The sequence below is a fragment of the Chrysemys picta genome, chromosome 24 (assembly GCF_011386835.1).
Source record: "Chrysemys picta bellii isolate R12L10 chromosome 24, ASM1138683v2, whole genome shotgun sequence".
In the NCBI taxonomy this organism is placed as follows: domain Eukaryota; kingdom Metazoa; phylum Chordata; order Testudines; family Emydidae; genus Chrysemys; species Chrysemys picta.
Window position 1 is genome coordinate 17,796,670 of NC_088814.1, and position 27,694 is coordinate 17,824,363.

The window sequence follows — 27,694 nt, forward strand, 5'->3', positions numbered from 1 at the left end:
GTAGGTTGTCCCTCCAACATCCTTATGGATTCAGGAACTAACTTCCTGACAGGGATCATGAAACGTCTTTGGGAAGCTCCTGGGGTGAACCACTTGGTTGCCACCCCTTACCACCATCAAACAAATGGCCTAGTGGAAAAGTTTAATGGAACTTTGGGAGCCAAGATACATAAATTAGTGAATAAGCACTCCAGTGATTGGGACCTAGTGTTGCAGCAGTTACTCTTTGCCTACAGGGCTGTACCACATCCCAGTTTGGGCTTTTCACCCTTTGAACTCGTTTATGGCCACTAAGTTAAGGGACCATTATAAAAAGTGAAGCAGCAATGGGAGGGGGTTACATATTCTCCAGGGACTAACATTTTGGCCTTTGTAACCAACCTGCAAAACACCCTCAAAGACTCTCTAGTCCTTGCTCGAGAAAACCTACAAGATGCTCAACAAGAGCGAAAGGCCTGGTAAGATAAACATGCCAGAGACCGTTCCTTCAGAGTAGGTGACCAAGTCATGGTCCTAAAAGCGCTCCAGGCCAATAAGATGGAAGCGTTGTGGGAGGGGCCATTTATGGTCCGAGAGCACCTGGGAGCTGTTAATTACCTCATAGTGTTCCCAGAACCTACCCTAAAACCTAAAATATACCATGTTAATTCTCTAAAGCCCTTTTATTCCCAAGAAATCAAGGTTCTCCAGTTTACAGCCCAGGAGAGAGACAACGCTGAATGGCCTGAAGGAGTCTACTATGAAGGGAAAAGCAATGGTGGCATAGAAGAGGTGAGACTTTCCATGAACCTTGGGCGTAAGCAGCAGCAGCAAATCCAGCAGCTGTGCACCAGCTTCATGCCAATGTTTTCAGCCATCCCAGGATGGACAGAACGGGCGCACCACTCCATTGACACAGGTGATGCTCGCCCAATTAGAGCCCAATCCTACCGGATGGCTCCTCAAGCCAAAACCACCATAGAAAGGGAGATCAAGGACCTGTTACAGAGGGGTGTAATCCGCCCCTCTGAGAGTTCATGGGGCTGTCCAGTGGTTCTGGTTCCCAAACCAGATGGGGAAATCTGCTTTTGCGAGGACTACCATAAGCTAAGTGCTGTAACTTGCCCAGAAAACTATCCAATGCCACGCACAGATGAGCTATTGGAGAAACTGGGATGTGCCCAGTTTATCTCCACCTTAGACTTAACTAAGGGGTACTGGCAAGTGCCGCTAGATGACCCAGCCAAGGAAAGGTCAGCTTTCATCACCTATGTAGGGCTGTATTAATTTAATGTGCTCCCTTTTGGACTACGAAATGCACCCGCCACCTTCCAGAGACTCGTAGATAACCTTCTGGCTGGATTTGGGGAATTTGCAGTCGCCTACCTTGATGATGTAGCCATATTCTCAGATTCATGGGCAGAACACCTGGAACGTCTCCATGCTGTCTTCCAGCGCAAAAGGGAGGAAGGTTTAACTGTTAAGGCCAAGAAATGTCAAATAGTCCTAAACAGGGTAACATACCTTGGACACCAGGTGGGTTAAGGAACTATCAACCCCCTACATGCTAAAGTAAATGCTATCCAACATTGGTCTGTCCCTAAGTCAAAGAAGCAGGTACAATCCTTCTTGGACTTGGCCGGGTATTACCAGTGATTTGTACCACACTACAGCCAAATTGCCACCCCACTGACCGACCTAACCAGGAAAAAACAGCCAAATGCAGTTCAGTGGTCTGAGAAGTGTCAAAAATCCTTTAACCGGCTTAAGGTGGCCCTTACGTCTGACTCTGTACTAAGGGCCCCGGACTTCGACCAACCTTTCGTCGTAACCACAGATGCATCCGAGCGTGGTGTAAGAGCAGTTTTAATGCAGAAAGGACCAGATCAACAATTGTATCCTGTTGTGTTCCTCAGCAAAAAACGTTGAGAGGGAAAGCCACTGGTCAGTCTCAGAAGAAGAATGCTATGCCATTGTGTATGCTCTGGAGAAGCTACACCCATACATTTGGGGATGGCATTTCCACCTGCAGACTGACCATGTTGCTCTGAAGTGGCTTCACACAGTCAAAGACACTAACAAAAATCTTCTTCTGTAGAGTTTAGCTCTTCAAGACTTTGATTTTGAATTACAACACATTTCAGGAGCCTCTAACAAAGTGACTGCACTCTCCTGGGAAGGTTTCCCAGAATCAGCCGGGTAAAAATGTCCCTGTATTCTAAGTCATTGTAGTCCTTAAAAAGTGGAAAATACTGTTTAGTTCTTCATGTAATTATTAGTAAAATTAGAGGTGCATGTATCTTATTAACTCGGTTTTCTTAAACAGCCAGGAAGAAATCCAAGCTGGTGTGGACCTGACCTGAACCTGGTCAACACCATCTCTGATTTGAATGGTATGTGATAAATGAAGGCGGGGGGGAGTTTTATGGACACCCAGCCAGTAGCTATAAAACCCTCTTAGTAGCTGTTCTCTAATTGCTCTACCTGTAAAAGGTTAAAAAGTCTCACTGCTCTGTATAGGCAAAAGGAAGTGAGTGGGCACCTGGCCAAAAGAGCCAAGGGGAAGGCTAGAACTTTTAAAAATTGAAACAACTCCTCTTTTGTCTGTCTGTTGTTCTCCCGGGGAGAGGTGGACAGGGCAGAGCTATGCTGTAAGATGCTTGGGCTAGGTATGAAAAACCATCAGTATCATACCTAGAAACTACTCATTTGAAACCCCAATATGTAAGTAGATCAGGAAATGTCTAGGAACACATGATTTAGTTTCTTTTTTATTTCTTTATGGCTTGTGGGGGGAGGGATAGCTCAGTGGTTTAAGCATTGGCGTGCTAAACTCAGGCTTGTGAGTTCAATCCCTCAGGGGGTTATTTAGGGATCTGGGGCAAAAATTTGTTTGGGGATTGGTCCTGCTTTGACTAGATGACCTCCTGAGGTCCCTTCCAACCCTGATATTCTATGATTCCTCTGGGCTAACCCCAGGTGCTTTTGTTTTGCTTGTAACCTTTAAGCTGGACCTTAAGAAAGCTATTCTTGGTGCTTAATCCTTATATTTGCTCTTTTTAAATCTAGCAATAGCCTTAGTTCCCAGTTGCATTTTCTTCCTTTTTAAAAATAAAATTTACCATTTTTAAGAACAGAATTGGAATTTTATGTCTTAAGAGGTTTGTGCACATGTTTTTTTAATTAGCTGGTGGCAACAGCTGATGATTTTTTTTTCTTTTTCTTTCTCAGCTCTTCCCCGGAGGCAGGGTGAAAGGGCTTGAGGGTACCCACAGGAAGGAATTCCCAAGTGAGCCTTTCTGGTCTCTCAAAGGGGTTCTGCACTTGGGTGGTGGCAGCATCTACCAATCCAAGGTCAGATAAAAGCTGCAACCTTGGGAGTTCAATACAAGCCTGGAGTGGCCAGTATTAATGTTTAGAGTCCTTGCAGGCGCTCACCTTCTGCACTCAAAGTGCCAAAGTGGGGAATCAGCCTTGAGAGCAGGGCAGGGCGATGGGGAACCAGCCCTGTGACTCCAGGTTCCTCATCTGTAAAGGAAGAGCAGTCACACTCCTTGTCCTCACTAGGATAAAATCACTACAGTGGATGAGGAGCTCAGGCGGGGACAGCCATAAAATGAGACCGAGAGTGGGGGTGGGGGGTGGAGTATAGTGTCTAGAAAGCGACACAGGAACTCGTCCTGCAGTTTTGTGGCACAGCCAGGCCTGGGCATGGAGAGAGGGTCTCCCAAAGCCATGGAGTTTAAGGCCAGAAGGGACCATTAGATCATCCAGACTGACTTCCTGTGTAGTGCCCACCATTCAATGTCCCCCGGTAAAGGCCTCTGGCCTGGCTGTGCATTAGATGGGGGGCCGTGATACTGCTTTGGGAGCCCTGCTGGGATGGGGGCAGCATCCTGGCCTCCCCATCACAAAGAGTCAGGGAAAATGCTTGGGTAAGTGCCCTGTGAGGAGATGCTGGTGGGACAGCGCTGGGCATTCACCCTTCACAGCGGGCATGTGACATCAGTCATGTGCCAGTCAGGGTGCTCTCTAGGCTGCAGGGCCTGTCCCAGCCCAGTTCTGGAGGGCGGCTGTGTGGAGATGGTTATTGGGACAAGGGGGACAGGGACAGTTCTAGGGGTAGGCAAACCAGGCGGTCACCCTGAGTTCCAACTTCCAGGGGGCATCGCACCACTGTGCCACAGGGCATTTGCTCTACTCTGATTGGCCAACTGTTTTTGCTCTGCTGCTTGCCTGGACCTCCCCCCCCCCCCTTTCTCTGCTGGGGGGCTGGAGCTGGGAGGCAATAGATGATGTGAAGGCCTTTGTGCTTCCGCAGCCCCGTAGGCTGGAGGGCTGCAGCCTGCCTTGAGCACGGCTGTGCGTCTGCACTAGTGCCAGCATCAGACAGGAATGGTTTACGAGCCGCCTGCCATCTGCCGGGGATATTTGTTCAGATCAAACCACAGTCATTTGGAGGCACAGGGGGAATATGAGTAATGCAGCCCAGAGCCAGGGTTGATGCCGAAAGAGACGATCCATTCACAGATCCCCCACAACTCCTCAGAAACTGACTGTCCCATGCAAGGGCTGAGAACACAGGGCCTTGGGAAAGTGTGAAGGAGAGACAGGGGGTGAGGGCACTGCGAGGCTGGGAGACATGCCTTGCTTCTGTCCTAGGGCTTGTTTTCCCGCCTCGAAGTGTTCAGACCCCTCACTGGGCTCATCTGGGACAGTGTGCCATGATGCTCTGGAAGATGGGTTAGTGCTCAAATGCTTCAGTCTTTGCAGGAGTGATGAGCCTCTGTCGCCCTGCCAGAGAGTGCCCCCCCCAGCATGCCCAACCCCCCCTCCCAGAACATGCCCAGCCCCCTCCAGCATGCCTGCTTCATACAAGAAAGCCTGGGACCCCTCCCGGAGCATGCACCTCCCCCCAGCACTTTACACCTGGTCACTCAGTCATTAATTTCCACAGCCCCCCCGCCTCATTAAAATCATTTCACAGAACCAAGGCAGAGGAGGAAGTGACTTGATTGTGACACAGTAAGTTGGTGTCAGAGCTGGGAACAAGGGACAGGGTTGCCAATGGGGAAGGGGACAAAGGGGCAATTATAACACCTAGCTCCTCTGGGTAGATCTCAAAGGGCTTTGGAAAGGAGACTAGTATGATTGTCTACGTTTTACACATGGGGAAACTGAGGCACAGAGCAGGGAAATGACTTGCTCAAGGTCACCCAGCAGGCCTGTGGCAGAACCAGGACTGAAACCTAGATCTGTTGGCTCACAGTCAAGTGTGCTAACCACGAGGCCACACTGCCTCCCACTGAGACTGGGGTGTACAGAGCAGTGGGGGGAGCAGGTGAGATGGGGCACAGGTGCATGCAGGGCTGCACAAGCCAGGAGCAGCAGCTTGAACTTGTTACAGAAGAAGAGCAGGGGTGGGATGCAGAGATTCATGGGAGGGTGCAGAGGGAAAGACATGTTTTAGGAGGATTTAGTCAGCATTCCCTGGCTCACCCACCATTCCCATATTGGAGTAGAGTTTGGGTGGCCTTAAGGCAGGGGAAGGCAAAGTCCCAGGAAGACCAGCCCCTCTCCAGCCAAGGCATTGCAGCAGCTCTTCACCTGGCAGGCTCTGGACTAGGAACAAAGTGATAAAGAACTGAGCAAAGTCTAACCCAAGACAGTGATCTGTGTCCAGAAGCAAAATGACAGCAGCCAGCACATGGGATTCATGCTGCTGCTGAAGAGCCTCATTAAGCTGGTGGAAGAGTTCAATTCTCTATAACGGGATCAGCAATTCAGGATGAGCCTGGGGCAGGGCTGGCTGCAGGCACCAGCCTTCCACGCAGGTGCTTGGGGTGGCAATCTGCAACGGGCGGCAGTCCGTGTGTTTTTGCCCCCAAGCAGCGTGCCGAATTGCCACCGTGGCCGGCAGGGGCAGTCCGTGCGCCGTTAGGGCGGCACGCGCGTTTCTGTGGCAGCGACAATTCGGCCGCAGCTTCTATGTTCAGCTGCCCATGGCGGCAATTTGGTGGTAGCTTCTGTCTTCCAGCTGAAGCTGCCGCCGAATTGCCACCGCAGAAACGCGCGTGCCGCCCTACCGGCGCACTGACTGCCCCTGCCGTCCGCGGCGGCCATTCGGCTCGCTGCTTGGGGCGGCAAAAACAGTAGAGCCGGCCCTGGCCTGGGGATATTGATGTAATGCACCAAAGACTGAATCGACTTAGTTCCTGCCCTCCTGGGGGTAGCCACAGGCTGAGCAAAAAGCACACTCTGGAGTCATCCTCCAGTGGGCGAGGAAGAGGCAGGAGGCGTCACAAGACAGGACATCAGAGGGGAGCTGAGGTGCTTATGAGGGGCTGACGAGAAGATCTGAGGAAGAGCTCTGTGAATCTAGAACAAGAATCTTGTTCCTTCCACCCACAGAAGTTGTTCCAATAAAAGACATTCCCTCCCCCACCTTGTCTCTCTAATATCTGGGACCGACCCAGCTACAACATCACTGCAAACATCTTTGCTCTTGAGCCAATCCCCAGTGTCACAGCTTATTCCCATAGCCCCTTTGAGGAGGTTAGCTTCCATACACACAGCCGATTCCCTGCCCATTCCTGGTGGGCATCTCATCAAACTTCCAGCAAGTACTTTTCTCCTAAGAGTCATGGCCACCATGTCATCATAGGTGACCCTTATTAGCTCTCTCTCAACTGCCTTCAATGCCTCTACCAGAATGTTTCATTACCATGCAAATGGAAGCAAACCTTTTTGCAGGCAAATTGTTACTACAGAGTAAAGCATATTAACCACCAAGATTTATATAGCAGGCTCAGTTCATAGCAGGCAGGCTGGGCTCTGCCGGATACAGGGGGTGCTCAGCATGGTAATTAAATGTGCAAATAATACTCAATTGGGAGTTATAGCAGAAGCCAGCGAGGGCAGAGAAATAATCCAGAAGGGCCTGGACAAATTAGAAACATGGGAGAGAAAATTTAATCTTGCAGGAAAAAAAAAAAAAGCAGAATGAGATTCAATGGCTGGAAGGTGAAGCTAGACAATTTCAGAATAGAAATAAATTGTACATTTTTCACAGGGAGGGTATTTACCCATTGGAACAGCTTACCCAGGAACATTGTGTATTCTCCATCACTTGCCATCTTGAAGTCAATACTCAGAGATTCATAGACTTGAAGGCCAGAAGGGACCATCATAACCAGGTGTCTCTTTCTAAAAGATACTCTCGAGCTCAACCAGAAGTTATGGGCTTGATTCAGGAATCCCTGGGTGAGGTTTTCTGACCTGTGCTACACAGAACAGCAGCCTGGATGATCACAGTGGTCCCTTCTGGCTTTAAAAATCTATGAGAATAGTAACAAAAGGTGAATTAGCTTGGAAAAATGCAGCTAATAGACCAGCGTCATGGCTGGAAGCATCGTGCAGGGAAAGGCCAGGTGGTGCTCTCACCTTCGAGAAGCACAGAGAATAGATGTGCCATAGACTCAGACTGCAGGGACCTGACGCTGCCCATGTGGGGAGGGGATCCCTGGACTTTACCTTATGCAAGGTATGTGGCCAGATCGCCATTGCAGAAGGAGCAGACAGCTGATGCTTCCCACCCCAGAAGGCCGGAGACTGGCTGCCTCTTTAGTACTGGGCCTCAGGTCAGATTGGGATCAAGGAACCAACTGGAGAAGACCCTCCCGCCTACCTCCTTTCCAACCCCCTGCTCCCCAGTGGGAAGGGTGCATCAGCAGGAGATGTAGGGACTCTCCTGCCTGGGGGGCGCTCCAGTGAGCCTGACACAATGAAGTGCGGCTGCCCAGGGGAGGAACTGCATGGATGCCAATGGCATTACACCCGTGCACAGCCCCGGGGCGTGACTAAATCCCTAGGGGCAGGTTCCCCAGACCAGTGCTGTGAAGCTGGAATGCAAGAGTGTGCAAGGAGCTTTCACACACTCAGCTCCTTCCACTAGGTCAGTCGCAGCTCACTCCTCCCTTCCCCGAACGCTTTGCACCTGGAAGTAGGGCACATGAAAGGGCTCACTATTATCCCAGGCCTCATGAAAGTGTCCCTTTGTACAGAGAGAACAACACCCATAGATCCTTTGATCCTTGCGGGGGGGGGGGGGTTCCAGTCAAGGGGGGGGCTAAGTGGGAAGAGCAGAGATGCCACGTGTTGCTCCCACTCTAAAGGGAAAGAGACAGATCCGAATATGAAGGGCCCTGACAAAATTATCCTCTTGAGAAATCACTGAGCAGACTCCCCTCGTCCCCCACTCTACCCAGCCTTCCGTCGGACCCCTTTTCACTCCTGGGCAGCCCTATAGCTTTGCAGACACCTCTCCTTTTCTTTGTGCCTTATAGGAGCTCCCCAAGGCAAAGTGTCCTAGAACCAGAGTGACAGGAAGGCCCAGTGGTTAGAGCACTAACTGGGACTTGACAAACTCTGTCTTTGCTGTTCCCTTGTAAGCCAATGATCTGTTTGGCTGTGACTCTGTCTTAGGTCCTTATCTGGCCCCCTTCACTACAGTGACTGACTGTCCCAATCTTTAATGTATTTACCCTCCCAACCCCCCTGTTTGGCAGGGCAGGGCTAGGAGGCCCCTAGGGGCAGAGAACCAGAGGTTCCCAGGGTCCCACAGGAAGTGTGTAGCACAGCTGGGTACTGAACCCAGGTCTCACAAGACCTAGTGCACTAACCACTGGACCATGCTGCCTTTCTGTCTTAGTAGCCCAGGAGCTATGGAAAATCCCACCAAGCGCATCTTTAGTGCCTGGTACCTTTACAAATCTGACCCTCTTGGATGCTAAGAGGTTCTGGTCCCTGGAAGTGGGACGCAGTAGGAGCCGGGCGATTGATCTTGCTTCATCTTAGCTCGGCCTCTGAAATCGTTCTTTTCGGTCACTTTTCGGGTTTGCTGATATGTGGCCTGGCTTTTGAGCTGTTTTCCCCAAAGCTCAGGGTGACGGCACTGTTGCTGGTGCGTGGCTAACCCTGCGGGCGCAGGGATGTGCACCCGGAGCCAGAATGTGAACCCCTGCCTCATGCTGGTGAGTGTTTCCTCGTATCAGGATCACTCTCTGTCCCTAGCAGGATACTGGGCTATATGCTTGTGCCCTCTAAGGCTAGGAATGCCAGAATGAAGGCTGCATGCACACCCTTAACTCTGCCCCCTGTGTGTGCCTGCTTCATTTCAGTGCAGGGATTCGCCAGAGCCAGGACCTGTGTCTCTGGGGACACAATGCACTGGGAGAGCCCTGCTGAGACGTCTTCTCTGCCTCTGGAGCAGGTTTGTTTACACATGGCATCTATAGTAAGGAGCTATGCTGGCCACCTACTGCTTTCCTGCTCCCTGGAGGGTTGCTCCCATCCAGCCCTTCCTCCCCAGTCGCCCCCCCTGCTCCCAGCCCTGCCTCCCCAATCAGCCGCCCTCTCTCAGCCCTTCCTCCCCCCCCATCCAGGCCTCACTGGCAAGCTCTTTCCTTCACCATGAAGCCTGGAGGGAGACTCCACCACGGGTGTAGATCATCCAACAGCTGGTATGTAAATCCTGGAGACTGAACTGCAGATTAAGGTCTTGCTGAGTTGCTCATGCGTGGGCAGCTATGAGGCAGACAGGTCACCTTTGCCACGGTGAGAGACGTTCAGGGCAATGTGTTTCTAGCTGTTCCTCCACTCCTCTGCCAGGACTGCTCGTGACAGCGTCTGCCCCCAGGAGACCTAGCGTCCTGGGCTTTCTGACGGGACCAGGGCTGGGGAGGAGAATAGAGTGAGACCAGGGGGCCAGGTGTGGGGTAATCAGGGGAGGGACTGGGATGAGGTGGCAGGGGGGGTTGGTGAGTTGGGATGGGAGTGAGCGGGAGTGAACATTAGCTAGCCCAGTGCAATGTGACAATAATGCAAATCTTTAGACCTACGTAAAAAAATTCGGCAGATTAAATTATTTTTCTGGCAACTGCAAATCCGTAAAAAAACAGCCAAGCTGGTCAAATACCAGCCAGGTGGTAACCCCAGGTGGGGGGGGGGGCATGAGGTGAGGCTTTGAGTTGGGTGGGGTTGGGGTGAGGTGGGAGGGGTGTTGGGGTGAGGTGAGGATAGGAGTTGGGTGGGATGGGGGTGGGGGGGTTGGGGTGAGGTGGGAGGAGGGGTTGGGGGTGAGGTGAGGATGGGAGTTGGGTGGGAGTGGGATGGGGGGTTGGGGTGAGCTGAGGCTGGGAGTTGGATGGGATTGGGATGGGGGGGTTGGGGTGAGGTGAGGCTGGGAGTTGGGTGGGATTGGGGTGGGGGGGTTGGGGTGAGGTGGGAGGAGGGGTTGGGGGTGAGGTGAGGATGGGAGTTAGGTGGGAGTGGGATGGGGGGTTGGGGTGAGGTGAGGCTGGGAGTTGGATGGGATTGGGATGGAGGGGTTGGGGTGAGGTGAGGCTGGGAGTTGGGTGGGATTGGGGTGGGGGAGGTTGGGGTGAGGTGAGGCTGGGAGTTGGGTGGGATTGGGGTGGGGGGGTTGGGGTGAGGTGGGAGGAGGGGTTGGGGGTGAGGTGAGGATGGGAGTTAGGTGGGAGTGGGATGGGGGGTTGGGGTGAGGTGAGGCTGGGAGTTGGATGGGATTGGGATGGAGGGGTTGGGGTGAGGTGAGGCTGGGAGTTGGGTGGGATTGGGGTGGGGGAGGTTGGGGTGAGGTGAGGCTGGGAGTTGGGTGGGATTGGGGTGGGGGGGTTGGGGTGAGGTGGGAGGAGGGGTTGGGGTCAGTGAGGATGGGAGTTGGGTGGGATTGGGATGGGGGGGTTGGGGTGAAGTGAGGCTGGGAGTTGAGTGGGATTGGGGTGGGGGGGGTTGGGGTGAGGTGAGGCTGGGAGTTGGGTGGGATTGGGGTGGGGGGGTTGGGGTGAGGTGGGAGGAGGGGTTGGGGTCAGTGAGGATGGGAGTTGGGTGGGATTGGGATGGGGGGGGTTGGGGTGAAGTGAGGCTGGGAGTTGAGTGGGATTGGGGTGGGGCGGGGGCAGGCTGCAGCAGGCTGGCTCGGCGCTCAGCGTGGGGCTTGCCCTCCAGAGGGATGCGATGGGGCTCAGGCTAGGGCTCAGCCACTCTTCCCCTCCTCCCACCCCCAGTCCTGCCTCCCCCCAATCGCCCCCCCGCTCCCAGCCCTTCCTCCCCAATCACCCCCCCGCTCCCAGCCCTGCCTCACCCCAATCGCCCCCCCCCCGCTCCCAGCCCTTCCTGCCCAATTGCGCCCCCCGCTCCCAGCCCTGCCTCCCCCCAATCGTTCCCCCACAGGTGGTAGCAAGGTGCCTCCCAACCCTGGTCATCCCCGGGAAGCATCACACAGCTGGGTTAACGTTGCTGATTTGACTGCTCCCAAAGATTCCAGCTGCTCTTAGGCTATTTTCATACTGGCCGCTGTTTCCAAACATTGCTTCATGCTCTTACAAGATCACAGCTGACATCAGCTCAGACTGCTGCAATTCCTAAAACCAGCAACAGGAATTCCTGACAAAGCAAAGCAATGTCCAAGTCTCCTAAAATACGATTAACAGCCTCTTATCGATCTTCTAGGAGCTCCATGCACAACAGTCAGCAAATAGCTTGGCGTTAGTCAGTCGAACCCCTTCTGTTGCTCTAAGCTGAATGGCCTTTCTCGCTCATTCTCACCCAGCTCTATAGTGAGGGGTTGTTCTTTTCCTCTTGGCAGATCTGATAGAGTTCATGATGATACAAAATGCCCAGATGCATCAGGTGATCATGAGCAACATGACAATGGCTGCACTGCCATCCTTTGGATTCAGCCCAGATCCTCCTGCTGCCCAGGTAGGTGCGTCTGCCTGGGGACGAGACTGTCACGCTGTCTGAAGTAGTCCACCACCATGAGCACTTGCCTCAGGGCAGACTGTCAGAAACCAGGGCAGACACCCCAGCTGGCGGTGTGGTTTCTAATTAGATTACACCAAGCCGGTAACAAATGTGAACTCCTGGATCACTATCCCAGTCTGACCATGGAGTCACAGAAGTCCCCTTGGACTCTCCAATCTATCTTGCCACCCTGACAAACTGGACTTTGGGATAAATGGTCACTTACCCCAAAAATCACACCACATTCAGGTTGCTTCCAGTCCCGAGAGCCCAGTCACTTACCCCAGATTAACTGGTACCCTAGATCTTACACCAAAGACAACACCTGTAGCCAATTCTATAGTAAAGTAACAAAAAGTTTATTAGCTAAGAAAAAGGAATGAGAGTTATTGAGAGGTTAAAGCAGGTACAATATATGTACAGGTGAGTCACAGTCTGTAATTCCAAATGGTAGTAGAGATGTAGTAGTCTGCTAGTTTCCCAAAAGTCTCTCAGGCTACCCAGAATAACTCTGGGGATCTCTGTCTTGTCATTCAGTTATTCCGCCCTGTTAAGATCCAAACAGTCCAGAGATGAAGGATTCCCCTGAATCCACACTTATAGCTTCTTCTCACAGAAAATAGACTGCCAGGGTCACTACCCATGTGGGCTCTTCCTTTGAGAACTGAGAGTGAGAAATGCATTTAGAGTCTTTGACCTCCAATCATCACACAGGCAATGACCACTTGCTTTGAAATTAGCACTTTCCTGTTAAAATTCGTCATTTGCATGCCACAAGGCTTCTTTCTCATTTGGTGGGTTATTTAGTTACAAGGGTATGTAAAGGGCTCCAGAGAAGTAAAAACCATGCACGTAACTTCCCATTACTTGTCATGAAGTTTAAACACTCTTATACATTTAACAATCACTTTGATCTATACTAATACACAAGGGAATTGGCCTGGCTTCCAGCCACACATTTGTAAGCATTCAGTGAGGCCTGGGGCTTTGGCAAGAGCTGGCCCCAGTCTGTCAGCATCACAGAAACACTGACTAGAACTTGACCTGAGTTCACTGCCTGAGCCACTGAGCTAGGTGCAGATGGTGAGTAAGCCCCTGTCCTAGCAGGGGAACGTAAGTAAGATTTTAAAATTCTTTCCCTGGAATAATCTAAGCCTTGTCTACACGCAGAGGTTGTACTGCGCTAGTTATACCAGTGGAGTTAAAGCTATGCAATCTCCCCCCCCCCCCCCCCCCCCCCCCCAGCATAGATCCAGGTATACCTATACTGAGGGCAGGGCTACACTTAAAAAGCTGCAGTGGTGCAGATGTAGCGCTTTAGTGAAGATGCTACTACGAGCTTCTTCCGTCAGTGTAGTGAATTGACCTCCCTGAGAGGCAGTAGCTACGTCGACAGGAGACGCTCTCCCACTGACACAGCACTGTCTACACCTGGGGTTTGGTCAGTGTCCCTACATCACTCACAGGTGTGGATGTTTTACACCCTGAGCAATAGTTATACCAATGCATGTTTGTAGTGCAGACCTGGCCCCTGATAATCACCTGTATACAGGTAGAACTGCGTCTGCACTGGAGGGATTGTGTCACTTCAACTCTGCCAGGATAGTTAAAGGAGAACAACTTTCTAGTGTAGACAAGGCCTGATTCTCTGTTTTTCTGAACTCTGTGTGTTCATTTATTGAGTGCAAAGTGGGGACGAGATGCTGCCATTCTGAGACAGGAGCATTTGACACCCTCTTTGCCCTGGTATTAATGGTACCGCATGGCGCAGGGATATGGAGAATCAGGCCCTGTGGCCCAAATTCTAATCTCACGTTACACCCCCTGCAACAGCCCTGAAGCCAGTGGAACTGTGTCACGAAGGGCTTGACCATGGTGGGTTAGTCCGCACTAGAGGGGGGTGAAGTCTAATGCACACTAGTGTGTTACACACTAATGGGCCCTTGTGAATGCTGCTGGTGCACACTGAAAGTTCCCTAGTGCAATACCATTTGAAACAGGCCATTAGCACGCACTAGGGACCTTTTAGTGCACGCTAGCAGGCTCCGCACAGGCCAGATGGTGCACAACACACTAGTGCAGAGTAGAATTAACACCCCTCTGGGCGAGCACACAAGCAGACAAGCCCAAAGGGTTATGTCTACACTGCAGTCACGGGGTCTGATGGCAGCCTGTGTAGACATTCCTGAGCTTGCTTTAATCGAGCTCACTCGGGAACTGGAGCAGCGACACCAGGGCAGCTGCCCAGGTAATTATCCAGGATCCCTGGTGGGTTTTTACAGGCTGCTGCTGTTGTACCTGAGCTAGCTAGATAAAAGGTAGGGGGTGTGTCTAGTGCAGTGCAGTCAGACCCTCAGACAGAATGTGGCACCTCCCTTCAACCCTCAGGTCCCTTCTCTGACTGTTGTGTGGCAGCTGTTTCATGTTCCATTGACAGGCCAGGACCACGTTGCTCAGTGCACCGTGTTCCCTTCCCACTCTGCTCCGTGACAGCCTTCTGCTGCCTGGCACCTTCCACCGCTGCGCACTGAGGCAGCAGCCCCCCGGTGCACTCTGTGCCCTCATTCCAGCCTGACCAAGTCCAGGGGAACGCAAAAGTGACTACAGCCTCCTGCTTGGCCTGTGGGACACTGGGTAGGAAATGATGTCTTACGCCCTCTGTACTGGGGAGATGATTGTTCCCTTTATATCCCACAAATCCGAGCGTGTTGGGCAATCCCTGCTCCCTCCTGGCCTTGCTCATTACAGGGATGTTGCCACGTAGTCCAGGGCAGGCAGCAGCAGCTTCCTTTCCAGGGGCCTGATGGACATCCTCCTCATCGAGCCAAGGAGGTGTGGCTGTAGGCCCAGCGCTGGTTGTCATGAGCGAGGCCGGAGGGCGCTCTCCAGGGCTGTTCCCCTCCAATCTGCAGGCAGTGGGACGCCATCGACCAGGGGAGCCCACCCTGGCTTGGGATCCTTGTGGATCTAGATTGTGGCCCTGGAGGGTGACGGTGTGTTTGAAAATGTGTCTCTCTGAGCCAGGCCCTGTGGGGGCCTTCCCTATGGCCTCCCCTGCAGCCCCCGGGGAGAAGCTGAGCCCCAACAACCAGTCACAGCTCCTGGTTCTCTACCCCAGTCCTCGTGGGTGGGGAGTGTGGTGCCCACCTGGGGGCACTGTGTGCTCCAGCCTCCCCATGCTGAGGCTGTGGGGCACCCAGCACTCTGCTGGAGCCCCGCTGCTAGCAGGTGGTTTCCTTTGCGCTGGGAGCAGGACAGCGCAAGGACTCTGTCCGTACATTTGGATTGGGGCCCCTTGGCCCTTCAGAAACAGGCTGTCTGCCCTCAGACTGAGGGGGCACAGAGCATGTGTTGTAGGGGGCGTCATCTGAACTCCTCCCTCAGTGTGTCTGTCTCACTGCACTGTGGAGCAGTCTGTGATCCCAGGCCCCGTCCCTCCGGCGGGCCCCCTGGCTGGACGGGCGTGCAGGGGATGAGGCAGGGCTCCTGAGTTTCCATCTCTGTGCTGCTCTGGGCCGCATTCTGGTCCCAGTTATAACAGTTTAATCCCCATTCCTCTGAATGGCCCACGCAGAGCTGCAGTCATGTGAGTGGGGCTCTGGACACCCATTGATCAGCAGGGGCTGTGTCCCCCACTGCCCCTGATTCACAGAGCGTGTGAGTCTGCTACGGCCCCACCGACCCAGCCTTGCTCCTTAGCCCCTGCCAACTCATGTTTTAGCTCTGAAGGTCTTGAATTTGACCCCTGCTGTGTCAGATTGGCCGCAGACTGGAGCTTCAGGCTGAACCAGCTCCATAATGCTCATCGACATGAGTGTAAGCACAGCCCTTGCAGGGCTGGTGCTACCATTAAGGCAAACTAGGCGGTTGCCTAGGGCGCCAAGATTTGGGGGCGCCAAAAAGCCGTGCCCCCAATTTCTTTTGTACAGCGTTCCTGGGCTGGGCTGCCAGCAGCACGCTGACATGTGCGGCTGAGACTCCCTCTCCCAGCGCAGCGGCCGCTCCACTTCTCCTGCCTCCCAGGCTTGCGGCATCAATCAGCTGTTTGGGGCCGCAAGCCTGGGAGGAGAGGAGAATTAGAGCAGGGGCAGCGTGCTCGGGGAGGAGGCAGAGCAGAAGTGAGCTGGGGTGGGGAGCTGCCGCACAGCTCCTCAGGGAGGGGGAGCTGCCACGGGGGGGGCACCTCAGGGCAGGGGGGGAGCTGCCACGGGGGGGCACCTCATGGCGGAGGCGGGGGCGGGGAGCTGCCACAGGGCTGGGGGTGGGGGCGCAAGGTGGAAGTTTCGCCTACGGCACAAAACTTCCTTGCACTGGCCCTGGGCCCTTGGTGCACAGGCTGGCTGTGCACAGGGCTGCGCGTTCACTGAACAACGAGGACGGAAGCAATTTATTAAACATAACAGCCCTGCAAAGGATTTAATTTAATTTAATTTAATAGTTGATTCAAAACACATTGATTAAATATTTCATTCCCACAGGGACAACAAATGTTGTTTCCCTTTTGGCAGACACAGCAGCTGTGGCCAGTGTTTGTTGCTAAATAACTGTCATATCCCTGATAATAGCCCACCTTAATTGATTAGTCTCATTAGAGTTGGTATGGCAACACCCATTTTTTCATGTTCTCTGTGTATATATATCTTCGTACTGTATTTTCCACTGCATGCATCTGATGAAGTGGGTTTTAGCCCACGAAATCTTATGCCCAAATAAATTTGTTAGTCTCTAAGATGCCACAAGTACTCCTTGTTCAGACTAACACGGCTACCACTCTGAAACCTGTCATATCCCTGATTCCTTCCCATTCCTCTGTGGCCTGGACGAGGCAGGGTCCGGTGTGAGTGTGTGATCTCTGAATTGAACGCTGACTCGGGAGGCATATGTGCCGGTAGGCCGGCTTAGAAGGCTGCTGTGTTCTGAAAAGTGACTAAATGGTTCCAAGAGGGTAGTTTCTATGATTCCAGATCAGATGTGAGTGAGTAGATCAAATGTGATCAAACAAACAGATGTTTCACTAGCTTATAACCTCATAGACCCATAGGGCTAGAAGGGACTGCAAGATGCAGGATTCCCGCCTGCAAACTCCCCTGGGCTCCCAGAGTCAAGCTGGGTCCCTTCCTTGCTTTCCATCACCAGTTTTAACGCCAAATCAGGCCCTCCAGGGCACCTGTGCAGCCCCATTGTCTTCAGTGGCTCTTGCCCTGGTGGAAGAGGCTGGAACTTAGCTACCATTTCTGTGGATGATGCACCAGGAGGAGCAGACTCCAGCTCCCTCTCCCTTAGCCTCTGTGGGCGGATGGGAGGGAAGACCTGGGTTTTGTCCCTGTAGCAGGTAGATCTGACTTTGTGCTACAGGAGTAGCTGAGTTTGAAGGGCCCGTACTTGCGAAGATTGCCAGGATGTCTTTGGTGAACTCGCCGGCATTAAAGACACACATTGCTCTTGATTAAAATGTGAGGTAACCCCACTAATTGCTCCACCCAGGAAACTTCCAGGTGACCTAAGAAACCAGATTCAGCTGAATTTAGAAGTTACAGTATAGGAAAGCCAGGGGTCTGACGGGGTACATCCAACGGCGTTGGTAGAAAAAACCAATAAGGTTCTGCAGACATGCCTAGAACCAAAAGAACATAATGCAGCGTCTGCTCTCCAGGAAGGTATTTATAGACTGTTCAAGTCATCTGTTAACTTTCACTTGGATACCCTAGACTGAGCTTCTGTAGCTCTCAGCGTGAGGCAGGTTTGCCAGAGCCCGAATCCTTCTTGTGCCTCTTTCCAAATTTGTCAACATGCTTTTAAAATGTGGATGCCAGAACTGGGCCCAGGAGTCAGTAATGGTATCAAGGCTGAATCCCCACTCCGAGTGCAGAAGTGGGGGCCCACAAGGATTTTAAAAATTAATACTTGCCACTCCAGGCTTGTATTACACTCCCAAGGTTACAGCTTTTCTCTGACCTTAGCTTGGTAAACACTGTCACCACCCAAATGCAGAAAACCCCCTTTGAACCCAGGAAGGAGCCCTTGGGAATTCCTCCCTGTGGGGTCCCCTCAAGTCCTTTCACACCCCTCCAGGGAGGAGCTGAGAAAGAAAAAGGAAATTAGCTGTGGCTATCAGCTAATCAAGCAACATGCACAAACCTCGTAGGACACCAAAAATCCAACCCTGTTCTTAAAAAAGGTAAATTTTATTAAAAACAAGAAGGAAAAAATTACTTCTGGAACTATTCAAATCATTTCTTCTAAGTATGGAAGATGAATTTTCAGACCTGGTTCAAGCCTTACACAGCATTGCTGCTCCGTCCCTGCAGCCCAGAGAACAACAGACAAAGGGAAAGTTTCTTTCCCAATTTTAATAAGCTCTACCTTCCCACTGGTTCTTTTGGCCAGGTATCCACTCCTTTTCCTTTACCTGTGGGCTTGTTAAGCCTTTACAGGTCAAGCAAGCAGAGAAGAGACCAAGAGGGATTTTACAGCTAACTGGCTGGCTGGGTGTCCATCAAAGGGAGCTACTCACCCCCCCTTCATGTACCTCAAATGGTCTCCCCAATCCTGTGTACAGAGGTAACGCCACCTCCCTGCTTCCACTCTGCATTCTCCTGCATACACAGCACAGGACTGCATTAGTTTTAAGTTGCAGCATCACACCAGGAGCTCAGGTTCAGCCGAATTCCGCCCCGGCCCCGAAGTCCAGTTCAGTCACTGCTTTCCAATATACCCCCCCACCCAGTAAGTGGGACCCACATTCCTTGTCCCTAGATGTTTGACCTGACACTTGGCTACATTAATGCACACATTGTTCAAGTGAGCCCAACTCACCAGGCGATGCAGCCTGCTCTGGAGAATTGCCCTGGCCTGATGGCTATTTACCTCCCCACCAAGGCTGGTGTCATCTGTAGATTTCACTGGCATTGCATTTTGCATGGTGGGGCAACCCACTGGGGCGAGACTCAGTTACGCTGAGGGTTGCAGGGGGAGTAGTTGTTCCACAGGCCCCCACCACAATGCTAACGCTGAGACGGGCCTGCCTGGGCCTGGTAAGGGGAACCACAGGCTAAAATACTGTGTGGCGTGACTGGAGCACGGGCAGAGCCACAAGGGAAGGCTCACTGTAACAGGGTAGTCTTGGTAACCCTGAGCCTGACCCGGGAACCCTGCCTACCACCGGTATAGCCCTGGCATGGAGAACCATAGGAACCGTAACTCTAGGCCAGAAAGTCCTACTGACCCCAGGCCTAAACCTAACCCAGCACAGCCTCCCCTTAAGAACCTTAACCCTAGCCCAGGGACCCCTGTCCTTAGGGATTTAGTGACTCCCCTGTTTGGTCAGCCCCAACCTGTGCCATAACTAGTTGCCTCCCAGCCTAAGGGGGCAGGATTACTTGGGGCAGGGTCAGCTCCAGGCACCAGCTGACCAAGCACGTGCTTGGGGCGGCACCTGGTAAAGGGCGGCCAATCTTCGGGTGGCGAGGGACGCTCAGGGTTTTTTGTTTTTTGGCGGGGGGGTTGGTCGGGTGGCGCTGGGGGTGGGGTGGGTTGTTTTTGTTTTGGTGGCTGGGGGGGGCGGATTCGGCAGCAGCACTCCGGGGGGGGGGGGTGGCGGCGCGGCGCTCTGCGGTGGGGGTGTTTAGCGGCACTTGGCGGGAGGTGTGTGTGGCGGCGGGAGGGTTCGGTGGCATGGTGCTCCGCGGGGGGGGAGGTGTTCGGCACCGCTCCGCGGGGGCTGGGGGGTTCGGCAGGGGGTTCGGCGGCGCTCCGCGGAGGGCTGGCATGTTCGGCGGTGCTCCGCAGGGGACTGGGGGGGGTTGGCGGCGTGGCGCTGGGGGTGTTCGGCGATGTGGCGCTCCGCGCGGGGGGGTGGTGCTGGCACGGTGCTGAGGGGGTGTGTTATGGCAGTGCTATGGGGGGCGGTACTCTTTTTTTTTGCTTGGGGCGGCAAAAAAGTTAGAGCCGGCCCTGACTTGGGATCAGGTGACAGACGGAAACATCTGGGCCTCACAACAGGGCTGCGAGACAGAGGTCGGTTTGGAGGAGGGCTCGTGAGGAGCAAGCTGGGCTCCTGGGTGAGGCCCTGAAGGAGGGTTGGGAAGGACTCCAGGGAAGCAGCCAGGGGGCCAGGGCTGTATCCCAGAGCAGGGAAGATGGAAAGAGAGTCCCAAGGGTGGGCTGAAGAAGAGCCCAGGTGGGGCAAGGAGGACCTCTTGTTTGGACTTCTGTTACTCCAGAAGGGGATTGACCAATGGGATGACTCAGCCAGCCGGCTAACCTATGGGAATCCCCAGGAGAGGCAAAGCCCTGGTGAGGGAAATTGAGGCAGGGAGCACCTGCAGTGCCGTGCTTGGCCAGCAGAGGGTGCTAGAAGGCAGGCCTGCCCTGACACTCAGGATGTGCCAGCCCCAATCAATCAAATCGCAATCTCCTCCCCACCTCCCAGCAACACAGAACTCAGCTGGGAACGTGTGACATATTCTCCACTCCCTCCCTCACCTGCATGGCTGGGAAGGAGCAAATGCCATCCCCACATCCTAGCCCCGGGGGCTGTAAGGAAAGCTGCTCTCCGCACAGGAGCTACCCCCCAGGCCCACTGCTTGGCTGAAGGCACCTGCTCCCCTGGCCCATCCCAAACACCTGAAACCAACAGCCTGGCTGCAGAGCGGAGATCTCGAAAGTCAGGAAACGCCCAAGTCAAGGCAGCTACCTCTTCCGCTGCCCGAGCCATGTGGTGAGTAGAGCCCGGCCACACACCCCGCCTCTGGCACCACGCAGTGCACAAGGTGGGCCATCGGCATGTGGCATTTCACTACGTTTAAGGGCTTCCCTCTGCAGCGTGAGCGTTCACTCACCGTAGCACTTTGCATGGGATACAGCCGCCCCTGCCAGCCAGCCGTGGGCCCCAGCCCCAATACATACTCCTGCTATACAGCAGAGCTCCCCGGCCAGCTCAGATCCTCCATCTCCAAAGGCCTGCGGGGCTCAGCCCCTCGCGTTGCCTGGGGAGCCAAGGGGACTCCCAAGGCCTAGCGGACTCTCAGCACAGCTCCTGAGGCGTGACCCTCATGGCAGAGCAGGGATGGACTCAGCTGTGCTGAACAACATCGGAACGACTTACCAAGGTCTGGGGTGGATTCTCCATCCCTGGCCATTTTAAAATAAAGATGGGATGTTTTTCCGAAAGCTCTGTTCTAATTCAAGCAGGAATGAATTCAGGGGAGCCTTAGGGCCCATGGTGTTCAGGTCAGACTAGGTGATCACTGGGGTACCTGCTGACCTTTCAATCTCTGAATCATAAAGGGGATTTTTTACCGAGGCTGCTGGATTCAGACAGACCCCGCAGTTCCCTCTGACTCCCAGAGGCTGACTAGCCTGTTGTTCCCCGGATCCTCCTTCTTCCCTTTTTTTAAAGATGGGCACTACATTAGCCTTTTTCCAGTCATCTGGGACCTCCCCCAATTTCCATGAGTTTTCAAAGATAATGGCCAATGGCTCTGTAATCACATCAGCCAACTCCTTTAGCCCCCTCGGATGCAGTGCATCCGGCCCCATGGACTTGTGCTCGTCCAGCTTTTCTAAATAGTCCTGAACCACTTCTTTCTCCTCATGCAGTAGAGGCTCATGCACTAAACTCCAGAGGTCTCAGGTTCAATCCTGCCTGCCTGCTGATGACCAGCGTCTGTCAGCATTACACTGGCCCCATGACAGCCTTATGCTACGGCATGAGATCAGGGTCACCAGCTGTCATAAATATAAAGAGAAGGGTAACAACCTTCATGTATGCAGTAACATAAACTCCCTCCTGGCCAGAAGTACAGAATCCGCTTACCTGTAAGGGGTTAATCAGTTCAATTAACCTAGTTGGCACCTGACCAGAAGGACCAATGGGAAAAGAAGATACTTTCAAATCTGGGGGAACGGGAAGGTTTTGTATGTGCTCTCTTTGTTGGTTCCCTCTCGGGACAAAGAATGAGACCAAGCAGGTAAACCCGCTCCTAAAAAGATACCTGAACTGATACATCTAAAATTACAGAAATTGTAAATAAAGGCAAGGAAATGCGTTAGAGTAGCTTTTGTTTTAGCTTGTGAATTTTCCCTATGCTAAGAGGTCATTTTATTCCTGTTTTGTAACTGGGAAGCAGAGTCAGAGGGGAATCCTCTGTGGTTTAAATCTTTTTATTTACCCTGTAAAGTTATCTTCCATCCTGATTTTGCAGGTGTGATTCTTCTACTTTTTTTTTAATAAAATTGTTCTTTTAAGAACCTGATTAATTTTCAGTGTCCTAAAAAACAGGGATTTGGTCTGTGCTCACTTTGTTAACCTATTGGTTAGGATATTATTCTCAAGCCTCCCCAGGAAAGGGGGTGAAGGGGATTAGGGGGGATATGGGGGGGGATAGGGCTCCAAGTGGCCCCTCCCTGAATATTTGTTTAAATCACTTGGTGGTGGCAGCAATACCGTCCAAGGACAAGAAAAGGAATTTGTGTCTTGGGGAAGTTTTTATCCTAAGCTGATGGAATATAAACTTAGGGGGTCTTTCACCCCAGAGTTCAGAGTGGGGAGGGAACCCTGACACCAGCCATAACAGACTGTGAGCGGCTGGCAAGCCCAGCTGTGAGCTGCAGAGCCTGTTTGCGTGAGGACCTCTTGCTAGGCTTAGGAATCAGTTCTCTAAAGACAGTTACCAAGAGTCAGGTAAAGCTCCAGGGATAGTGATCATGGCCAGGGGCAAGGAGACACCCCAAGGTGCTTTTTAGTCCTTCCCTGCAGGTGAACCTGGTCTCTCTGCACACTGAAGATGAAGAAGCAGATCTGGTATTCCATCACCACTATGCACCATACCCCATCGCCACTCCCGGCTCCCCATGGCAGCCCCTGGCGCAGCCTCCAGCATGGGCACAGGAGCCCCCACCGTACACCACGTGAGCCTGGACCCACACCCAGCCTCAGCAGGCTGGACTCAGGATGAGTGAGTAATGAGAATGCACCTTCAGTGGGAAGCCAGCCACAGGAGGCGTACAGAGCCCAGGCCAGCAGAGGGAGGAGATGCTGGTGCCATGGGCAGAGAAGGGGGATGATGGGTTTATCAAGCAAGCAGGGAAGGTGGGAAATGCCCTGGTCCCAGTCGCATCAGAATGGGAGATGGGCAGAGCCAGCTGCAGGGAATGCAAGAATTCCAGTAAATTCTTCCATTTAATGAACTACATCCCCTCCTACCAGGTTAGCATTCCATGTACCGCACTCACCAGCTCCTCCAGCTCCTGGGTCCTGCCTCCTCCCACTCAGACCCCGGGCCAGTCCCTTCCATGGGCACTAGCAAGGGGTCTGTCTGGAGAGAGGGGTGCACGAGGGCCCCCTTGCATCATGGGAGATGTAGTCTGGCCCACAGAAGGGAATGTGGGCATGTGGAAACCGAACTGCAGCTCCCATGAGGCATTGCAGCAGAACAGACAAAGAGAAATGTTTGGTTTGGGGGCATTTGTTTTTTTAACAAAAATGTGACGTTTTCCAGGGAGTGCTGTGAACACAGTCATTGGGGCAGAAACCCAATTTTCTGGCATCCTGTTTACATGTACAGTTTTCACTAGCCCTCGCTATCAAGGGTGATGAAGAGCAGCCAGGGAATCCAGACAGTGGTGTGAGGTTGCACTCCATATGCTTTATGAAAATATGCTTTGAATGTGAATATAATGTAAATAAATAAATTAATGGAGATATCCCATCTCCTAGAACTGGAAGGGACCTTGAAAGGTCATCGAGTCCAGCCCCCTGCCTTCACTAGCAGGACCAAGTACTGATTTTGCCCCAGATCCCCAAGCGGCCCCCTCAAGGATTGAACTCACAACCCTGGGTTTAGCAGGCCAATGCTCAAACCACTGAGCTATCCCTCCCCCCATGAGGGGATATGTATTAGGGGGGAGGGATAGTTCAGTGGTTTGAGCATTGGCCTGCTAAACCCAGGGTTGTGAGTTCAATCCTTGAGGGGGCCGCTTGGGGATCTGGGGCAAAATCAGTACTTGGTCCTGCTAGTGAAGGCAGGGGGCTGGACTCGATGACCTTTCAAGGTCCCTTCCAGTTCTAGGAGATGGGATATCTCCATTATTATTTTTTTTATTATTTATTTTATAAATATCTCAAGAGATGGAGATTCCACAACCTCCCTCGGCAATTTATTCCAGTGTTTAACCACCCTGACAGTTAGGAACTTTTTCCTAATGTCCAACCTAGACCTCCCTAGCTGCACTTTAAACCCATTGCTTCTGGTTCTATCCTTAGAGGCTAAGGTGAACACGTTTTCTCCCTCCTCCTTATGACACCCTTTTAAATACCTGAAAACTGCTATCATGTCTCCTCTCAGTCTTCTCTTTTCCAAACTAAACAAAGCCAATTCTTTCAGCCTTCCTTCATAGGTCATGTTCTCAAGACCTTTAATCATTCTTGTTGCTCTTCTCTGGACCCTTTCCAATTTCTCCACATCTTTTTTAAAATGCGGTGCCCAGAACTGGACACAATACTCCAGCTGAGGCCTAACCAGAGCAGAGTAGAGCGGAAGAATGACTTCTCGTGTCTTGCTCACAACACATCTGTTAATACATCCCAGAATCAGGTTTGCTTTTTTTGCAACAGCATCACACTGTTGACTCATATTTAGCTTGTGGTCCACTATAACCCCTAGATCCCTTTCTGCCGTACTCCTTCCTAGACAGTCTCTTCCCATTCTGTATGTGTGAAACTGATTGTTCCTTCCTAAGTGGAGCACTTTGCATTTGTCTTTGTTAAACTTCATCCTGTTTAACTCAGACCATTTCTCCAATTTGTCCAGATCATTTTGAATTATGACCCTGTCCTCCAAAGCAGTTGCAATCCCTCCCAGTTTGGTATCATCCGCAAACTTAATAAGCGTACTTTCTATGCCAATATCTAAGTCGTTGATGAAGATATTGAACAGCGCCGGTCCCAAAACAGACCCCTGCGATACCCCACTCGTTATGGCTTTCCAGCAGGATTGGGAACTATTAATAACAACTCTCTGAGTACGGTTATCCAGCCAGTTATGCACCCACCTTATAGTAGCCCCATCTAAATTGTATTTGCCTAGTTTATCAATAAGAATATCATGCGAGACCGTATCAAATGCCTTACTAAAGTCTAGGTATACCACATCCACAGCCTCACCCTTATCCACAAGGCTCATTATCCTATCAAAGAAAGCTATCAGATTGGTTTGACATGATTTGTTCTTCACAAATCCATGCTGGCTGTTCCCTATCACCTTACCACCTTCCAAGTGTTTGCAGATGATTTCCTTAATTACTTGCTCCATTATCTTCCCTGGCACAGAAGTTAAACTCACTGGGGTCTGTAGTTTCCTGGGTTGTTTTTATTTCCCTTTTTATAGATGGGCACTATATTTGCCCTTTTCCAGTCTTCTGGAATCTCTCCCGTCTCCCATGATTTTCCAAAGATAATAGCTAGAGGCTCAGATACCTCCTCTATTAGCTCCTTGAGTATTCTAGGATGCATTTCATCAGGCCCGGGTGACTTGCAGGCATCTAACTTTTCTAAGTGATTTTTAACTTGTTCTTTTTTTATTTTATCTGCTAAACCTACCCCCTTCCCATTAGCATTCACTATGTTAGGCATTCCTTCAGACTTCTCGGTGAAGACCGAAACAAAGAAGTCATTAAGCATCTCCGCCATTTCCAAGTTTCCTGTTACTGTTTCTCCCTCTTCACTAAGCAGTGGGCCTACCCTGTCTTTGGTCTTCCTCTTGCTTCTAATGTATTGATAAAAAGTCTTCTTGTTTCCCTTTATTCCCGTAGCTAGTTTGAGGTCATTTTGTGCCTTTGCCTTTCTAATCTTGCCCCTGCATTCCTGTGTTGTTTGCCTATATTCATCCTTTGTAATCTGTCCCAGTTTCCATTTTTTATATGACTCCTTTTTATTTTTTAGATCATGCAAGATCTCATGGTTAAGCCAAGGTGGTCTTTTGCCACATTTTCTATCTTTCCTAACCAGCGGAATAGCTTGCTTTTGGGCCCTTAATAGTGTCCCTTTGAAAAACTGCCAACTCTCCTCAGTTGTTTTTCCCCTCAGTCTTGATTCCCATGGGACCTTACCTATCAGCTCTCTGAGCTTACCAAAATCTGCCTTCCTGAAATCCATTGTCTCTATTTTGCTGTTCTCCCTTCTACCCTTCCTTAGAATTGCAAACTCTATGATTTCATGATCACTTTCACCCAGGCTGCCTTCTACTTTCAAATTCTCATCGAGTTCCTCCCTATTTGTTAAAATCAAGTCTAGAACAGCTTCCCCCCAGTAGCTTTTTCAACCTTCTGAAATAAAAAGTTGTCTTCAATGCAGTCCAGGAATTTGTTGGATAGACTGTGCCCCGCTGTGTTATTTTCCCAACATATAGCCGGATAGTTGAAGTCCCCCATCACCACCAAATCTTGGGCTTTGGATGATTTTGTTAGTTGCTTAAAAAAAGCCTCATCCACCTCTTCCACCTGGTTAGGTGGCCTGTAGTAGACTCCTAGCATGACATCTCCCTTGTTTTTTACCCCTTTTAGCCTAACCCAGAGACTCTCAACACTTCCGTCTCCTATGTCCATCTCTACCTCAGTCCAAGTGTGTACATTTTTAATATACAAGGCAACACCTCCTCCCTTTTTCCCCTGTCTATCCTTCCTGAGCAAGCTGTACCCATCCACACCAACATTCCAATCATGTGTATTATCCCACCAAGTTTCAGTGATGCCAACAATGTCATAGTTGTATTTGTTTATTAGCACTTCCAGTTCTTCCTGCTTATTCCCTATACTTCTCGCATTTGTATATAGACATCTAAGATACTAGTTTGATCTTTCCTCCCAGTTTTGTCCTGACCCTCCTTTCCCTCTGACAATATAGCCCACACTCCCTCTCGTTTTTGACCCATCTCCCCGGTCTCCATGTTCCCCACTTACCTGTGGGCTTTGCTCACCTGTCTCCGTCGAACCTAGTTTAAAGCCCTCCTCACTAGGTTAGCCAGTCTGTGTCCAAAGGTACTAATAACTTGAGCTGTGCTTTGGAGGTGGAACAGCTGTCAAGGGCACTGAGGGGGAGATAGCAGGAGCTCATCCTTCAAGGAGGGGGGTTGGCACTGGAGGTTACTAGAAAGGACAAGAAGACTCCATTCTGGGGTTCAGGAGGTGAATTTATCCCTCAGTGGTGGGCAGGTGATGGGTGGAAGTAGTGCTGGTTCCAGGTGCCCTTAATTCCCGCTGATTCCTCGGGGCGTTTGAGTCTCTGACAGGTTCTCGTTCCCTTGCAGCAGAGGACGTCACGGCCAAAAGTGATGCACCAGCTCCGCATCATCCGGCACTTGCGCCAGATTCCTGAGACACTGCAGGGGCTGTGCCTCTGAGGCCATCAGCAACTCCCGCTCCCTGCTGCAGGTACTGCTCTGGCTCACTGTAAATGGGGAGCTAGTGGAAGGGGAAATGGAGCCCCCTGGCACTCACTAAAAGGGAAAGTGGTGGATTCTCCATCTCTTGATGTCATTGAAGGAAGACTAGATGCCTTTCTGCAATGTGTGTGCCCAAAAAGTAACTATTGTACTATTCAGCAAGCCTATGGTTTGCAAGGGGTTAGATGAGATGCTCTAAAGGTCTCTTCTGGCCATAAAGTCCCCTAATTTTGGAAACACTGACGGTAGCATTGGGAGCAGCCTCTGATGTTTTACCGTCTAGCCGGCTTGCTTCCTAGAATGAACAGGCATTGAGTGGGGTGATCCACAGAGAGTAGCTGAAACCTTCAAAGTGTCAGGCCAGCAGCAGGACATTAGCACTTCCGGGGAAGGGTGGGTGTGGCAGTGATATCACAAAGGCCTTTTGCAGGACGTCAGCCTATTGGTCA